At 59.4% G+C, this 5,676-nt stretch overlaps 1 long non-coding RNA gene across 1 annotated transcript; it reads right to left on the reverse strand.

Annotated features, from left to right (window-relative positions):
* Positions 1-293: 293 nt before the first annotated feature.
* LOC122548067 (uncharacterized) lies at positions 294-5,475 on the reverse strand. The gene is made up of 4 exons (XR_015753707.1): positions 5,379-5,475; positions 2,570-2,625; positions 1,903-2,001; positions 294-442 (listed from the first exon to the last, which is right to left on the reverse strand). It is a non-coding gene; the product is annotated as an uncharacterized LOC122548067 (long non-coding RNA).
* Between the last annotated feature and the right edge of the window lie 201 nt (positions 5,476-5,676).

Here is a 5,676-nt window from a genome sequence, read left to right on the forward strand (position 1 = left end):
TTGACTCTGAACTGTTTTCAATGCTAGCCTGACCAGCAACCCCCTCATCCCGTGAGGGGTTTTAACAAAAGAAAGATTCGGGTTGGAGAGAGGGGGAGAAGGAGGGTGCGTGTTGGGGGATGGGGGGGGGGGGAGTTTCTCTCTCTGAGTCAGATGTTGCCAACGGAATGCAGTCAATCTTCCGTTTTCTGACCCCTCCCAGAGCATGAAACTCAAGCACACTTCCCCCCCCACCCCCCCCCACAACCCCCCATCCAAGCCCACCCCCCCACCCCCCTCCCTCCTTCAACAGTCTTCCCCTTGAGGTCAGTCCAGGGTCACCGTCCCCCTCGCCAACTCCACCTCACACCAAAGTAGACAATTGCCCAGTGCGTCCTGTCTGAATTGAGTAGGTGCTGACTCCCCCATCGACTGTGGACGCTACCATTGAGCCATTGGAGGGCTGTCAGGGGGAGGGGGTGGGCAAAAGAAAGAAAGAAGGAGACCCGTTAGAGAGATTTTCACCCCACGCGCATCAACAGCGTTCATCTGACCGCGAGCTTAAACATTTGCGAACAGCTGAGAAAAAGCGAAGAGACTGTTTTTCTTTTCCCCCTCTGGAACGCATCAGGACACATGCAAGAGTGCCGAATCCGGAGGGAACAACGATTAACGCCGTGGCCCGCAAAACGACGGGCTGATTGGTTCGCAGATCGATTTTGTGACGATGCTGCTCCATCAACAAGGCTACCTTGTCCTCGAGCTTTCTTTCGGGGGGGTGAGGGGTTGTAAAGGCAGGGGTGCAGCGATGTCTGCGTTGATCCACTTGAAGAAGCTTTTGGAGTTTTAGCATGATCCACTTGTACAATGAAAGGGGAGCGGCCAATTCTCCCAGCTCAGCCTATCCCTGGTTAGGGCAAAGCGAGGACTGCAGATGCTGGAGATCAGAGTCGAGAGTGTGGTGCTGGAAAAGCACAGCAGGTCAGGCAGCATCCGAGGAGCAGGAGAGTCCATGCTGAATCTCTCTGCTGTCTCTCTCTCTCTCTCTCTCTCTCCTCTGAGAATGTGTGTCGATTTTGCCTTTTGTGCCAAAGGGGGTGTCTATGGAGATTGCTCCAAGCATTGGGAACAGCATCATTAAGTTGGGATAGACAGTTGGGTTTTCGGGTAGGGTAGGTTAATCAGTATTCTGTGCTGTTTTGTTTGTGCTTTGGTCGGTAATCTTGTAAATAAATTCTGTTTTCTTTAAAACCGAGGGGATTTGACTAGCTACATCACTCCGGAATATCTCCACACTACTGGAAGGATGGAATTGTATTGGAGAGGGTGCAGAGGGAGATTCTGTCCTGGGATGGAGCATTTCGGTGATGGATAAGCACCGGCTGTTTTCTTTGGAGCAGATGTGATGGAAGGTGGACCTGATAGAGGGGTATAACAGTATGAGGGGCATGGACAGGGTGGGTCAGTAACAAAATGCAGCATAACTTTAGGGTTTAGCGGGGAATTCAAAGAACATTGGAGGGCTGTAGAAACAGAGAGAGATGGGGAGGAATCTCGTTGCTCAGGGGACGTGAGAAAAATCCCTTCCCCGACTGGGCAGAGGAGCGACGGGCGGCTTAATTTCTTCCAGGTCGGGATTTCCGAGGGGCCGAGGGAGTGAAGGAGCGTGGGAGGCAGACAGGATCTCCCCTCGGCCAATCAGACCCCTGATCCGTCGGCGTTGGGATCGCGGGAGGTGAGGCATTCTTGCGCGCGTGTCCTGACCGAATACTTCGGCTCTCTTTCAGGGAACTCCGAGATCTTTGGGTGGAATCCATGCCCCCGCGGAGACAGAGTGGGCTGGCCGGATACGCCCCCCCACCCCCACGCTCACACGGCCCTCACCTCTCCCCCCCACCCCCTCTCCACCCCGGGCATCGTTACCGGGTAGCTGCTGTAGACAGATTCCTGACGGGAGCTGTAGACTGGAGTGGGGGAGACGGCCCGTTCCAGACCTGGGTTCTGACTGATCCACGGGAGCACCTGGGAAGGCAAGGAACATTCACGCCGTCAGAGACGCGGAGCGGGGTGAGGGGGAAAACCCCACAGCTGTCCCCATCCCCCTACACATCCCTCCACATCCTCCCGTCACCTCCTGGACGCAAGGGAGGTCACGTCCGTCCTCTGGCCCTGGTGAAAGACCGACCCCTCAGAACAGACGTGGGACCTCGTCCCCTTTGGAAGCAGAAACGGTGAATGCGGAGGGAAGGGTATCTGACACAACGCGGGCCCCAGGGTTCGGGCTGGGAGCGAGGAGCGCATATCCGAGAGCTGTGGGGGGGGGGGGGGGGGTCTCTGGGGGGTCAGCTGTTCCAGGGTTGGTTAGATTTCCGGGAACCTCTGTCCAGCGGCCAATGACCGAACCGTCATTCCCTGAACCGGGCACAGGGCGCGGGGTGGAAGTGCGGAGGGTGGAGTTGGAATTTAGGCGATAGAGGAATGCAGGTCGCTCCCAACACTCCCACCCCGCGTACCCCCCCCATACACTCAGCCCCCAACCACCCCGCCTGTCCCCACCCCACACCCCACCCCTCAGTCCAGTCTTACTTACCTTCTCCTTGCTGGAGCTGAAGGCTGCCATCTTTGCTACATCCTTCTTCTGGGCACCTGTGTATTTAAAAGGGGGGGAGGGGGGAGGGGGTGGGGAGGAGGAGTGGGGGGCGGTACAGAGGGTCAGTGCAGAAGTGGACAGCCCCTCAAAGGTTCCGCAGCAGCTAACCCACCCCCCCTCACCCACCAAAACCCTTCCCCCACCCAGCCCTGACGCACCCTCCCAACGTCCCCACACCCCCTCCCCACCCAACGTCCCCACATCCCCCTCCTCACACCTCCTCCCCTCCCAACGTCGCCACATCCCACCCCTCACAGCCCCCTCCCCTCCGAACATCCCCACATCCCCTCCCCACCCAATGTGCCCACATCCCCCTCCTCACACCCCCTCCCCACCCAACGTCCCCACATCCCCCTCCTCACACCCCCTCCCCACCCAACGTCCCCACATCCCCCTCCTCACACCTCCTCCCCTCCCAATGTCACCACATTCCACCCCTCACAGCCCCCTCCCCTCCGAACGTCCCCACACCCCCTCCCCACCCAACGTCCCCACATCCCCTCCCCACCCAACATCCCCACACCTCCTCCCCATCCAATGTGCCCACATCCCCCTCCTCACACCCCCTCCCCACCCAACGTCCCCACATCCCCCTCCTCACACCTCCTCCCCTCCCAACGTCGCCACATCCCACCCCTCACACCCCTCTCCCCTTCTCACACTCCCTCCCCTCCCAACATCTCCACATCCCCCTCCTCACACCTCCCCCCCCCCAATGTCCCCACATTCCACCCCTCACAGCCCCCTCCCCTCCGAATGTCCCCACACCCCCTCCCCACCCAACGTCCCCACATCCCCTCCCCACCCAACATCCCCACACCTCCTCCCCATCCAATGTGCCCACATCCCCCTCCTCACACCCCCTCCCCACCCAACGTCCCCACATCCCCCTCCTCACACCTCCTCCCCTCCCAACGTCGCCACATCCCACCCCTCACACCCCTCTCCCCTCCTCACACTCCCTCCCCTCCCAACATCTCCACATCCCCCTCCTCACACTCCCTCCCCTCCCAATGTCCCCACATCCCACCCCTCACACCCCTCTCCCCTCCTCACACTCCCTCCCCTCCCAACATCTCCACATCCCCCTCCTCACACTCCCTCCCCTCCCAATGTCCCCACATCCCACCCCTCACAAACCCCTCCCCTCCGAACGTCCCCACACCCCCTCCCCACCCAACGTCCCCACATCCCCTTCTCACACCCCCTCCCCTCCCAATGTCCCCACATCCCCCTCCTCACATCCCTCTCCCCTCCCAACATCCCCACAGCCCACCCTTCACACCCCCTCTCCTTCCAATGTCTCCACATCCCCCTCCTCACACCCCCCTCCCCTCCCAATGTCTCCACATCCCCCTCCTCACACCCCCTCCCCTCCTCACATCCCCACCCTTCCCAACCTCCCTCCTCTCCACACATCCCCTTCCCCTCCCCACCCCTCCCAACCTCCTCAATCCCCCAACCCCTCTGAAACCCCGACTCCCCCATTCCCACTGAAGGAACGGCCGATATATTTCAGAGTCTGGATGGTGAGGGACTCGGAGGGGAACTTGCAGGGGAGTGGTGTTCCCATGTACCTGCTGCCCCTCGTCCTTCTAGATGGAAGTGGCCGTGGGTTTGGAAGGTGCTGCCTGAGGGTCTTTGGTGAGTTTCTGCAGTGCATCTTGTAGCTGGTACACACTGCTGTTACTGAGGGTCGGTGGGGGAGGGAGGGGATGGTACACACTGCTGTTACTGAGGGTCGGTGGGGGGAGGGAGGGGATGGTACACACTGCTGTTACTGAGCGTCGGTGGGGGGAAGGGAGGGGATGGTACACATTGCTGTTACTGAGCGTCGGTGGGGGGAGGGAGGGGATGGTACACACTGCTGTTACTGAGCGTCGGTGGGGGAGGGAGGGGATGGTACACACTGCTGTTACTGAGCGTCGGTGGGGGAGGGAGGGGATGGTACACACTGCTGTTACTGAGCGTCGGTGGGGGGGAGGGAGGGGATGTTTGTGGGTGTGGGGGCTGCTTTGTCCCTGGATGGTGTGGAGCTTCTCGAGTGTTGTTGGAGCTGTCCCCATCCGGGGCAAGTGGGGAGTATTCCCTCACCCTCCTGCCTTGGGCCTTGTCGATGGTGGGACAGGCTTTGGGGGGAGTCAGGAGGGGAGTTACTCGCTGCAGGATTCCCAGCCTCTGACCTGCTCTTGGAGCCGCTGGGTTTATGTGGTGGGTCCAGTTGGGTTTCTGCTCAATGGCAACCCCCAGGATGTTGATAGTGAGGGATTCAGTGATGGTGACACCATTGAACATCAAGGGACGGTGGTTAGATCATCTCTGATTGGTGATGGTCATCGCCTGGCATTTGTGTGGCGTGAATGTTACTTGCCACTTGTCAGCCCATGGGTATTGTCTACATCTTGACTTTGGACATGGGCTTAACCAAGGCGTCATCTGTTCTATCATTCTTACACCCATCTAGGGCAAGTATCCCATCATACCCCAGGCTTGTGCCAAGTCAATGGTGGGACAGCGGCTGGGAGAGGGATTCTGGGACTGAGTAAACAACTCTGGTGCCTCTGCCTGTTCAATATCCCCCCCCCCCCCCGCCCCCCGGATTCCCCCAGCCAGGCTCACAGACTTCTGACACCCCCAGCCGTTAACGTCACCTGTAATTGGAAGGTATTCCCCACCGACCCCAGCCTCCCAACCTCGCAGCCTCACTGACCCCCCACCCCCGAGGCTCCCCGATGGGCATCTCACTCACGTTTGCGCCTGACCAGAAGCACGATCAGCAGGATGAGGAGAAACAGGGCAGCAGCAGATCCAAGAGCCACTCCCACCGCGCCCCCAACGCTCAGGCAGGAACCTGGGGAGGGAGACGGCGTCAGTGCAGGGCAGTGCTTCAGGAGCTCGCACCTTTCTGAGGGCTTCCCCTTTTCCAGCCGTCCCTTTACCTGTGAACGTCTGACCCCACGCAACTTTTGAAAGTCAAAGTCTTGTCAAAATGAGCCTTCCTCCAATTTAGGACTTCAACTTTTAGATCTGGTCCATCCTTTTCCATC

The sequence above is a fragment of the Chiloscyllium plagiosum genome, unplaced genomic scaffold, assembly GCF_037043375.1.
Source record: "Chiloscyllium plagiosum isolate Xiang-an unplaced genomic scaffold, Cpla_swu_hap1 HiC_scaffold_38, whole genome shotgun sequence".
Taxonomy (NCBI): Eukaryota; Metazoa; Chordata; class Chondrichthyes; order Orectolobiformes; family Hemiscylliidae; genus Chiloscyllium; species Chiloscyllium plagiosum.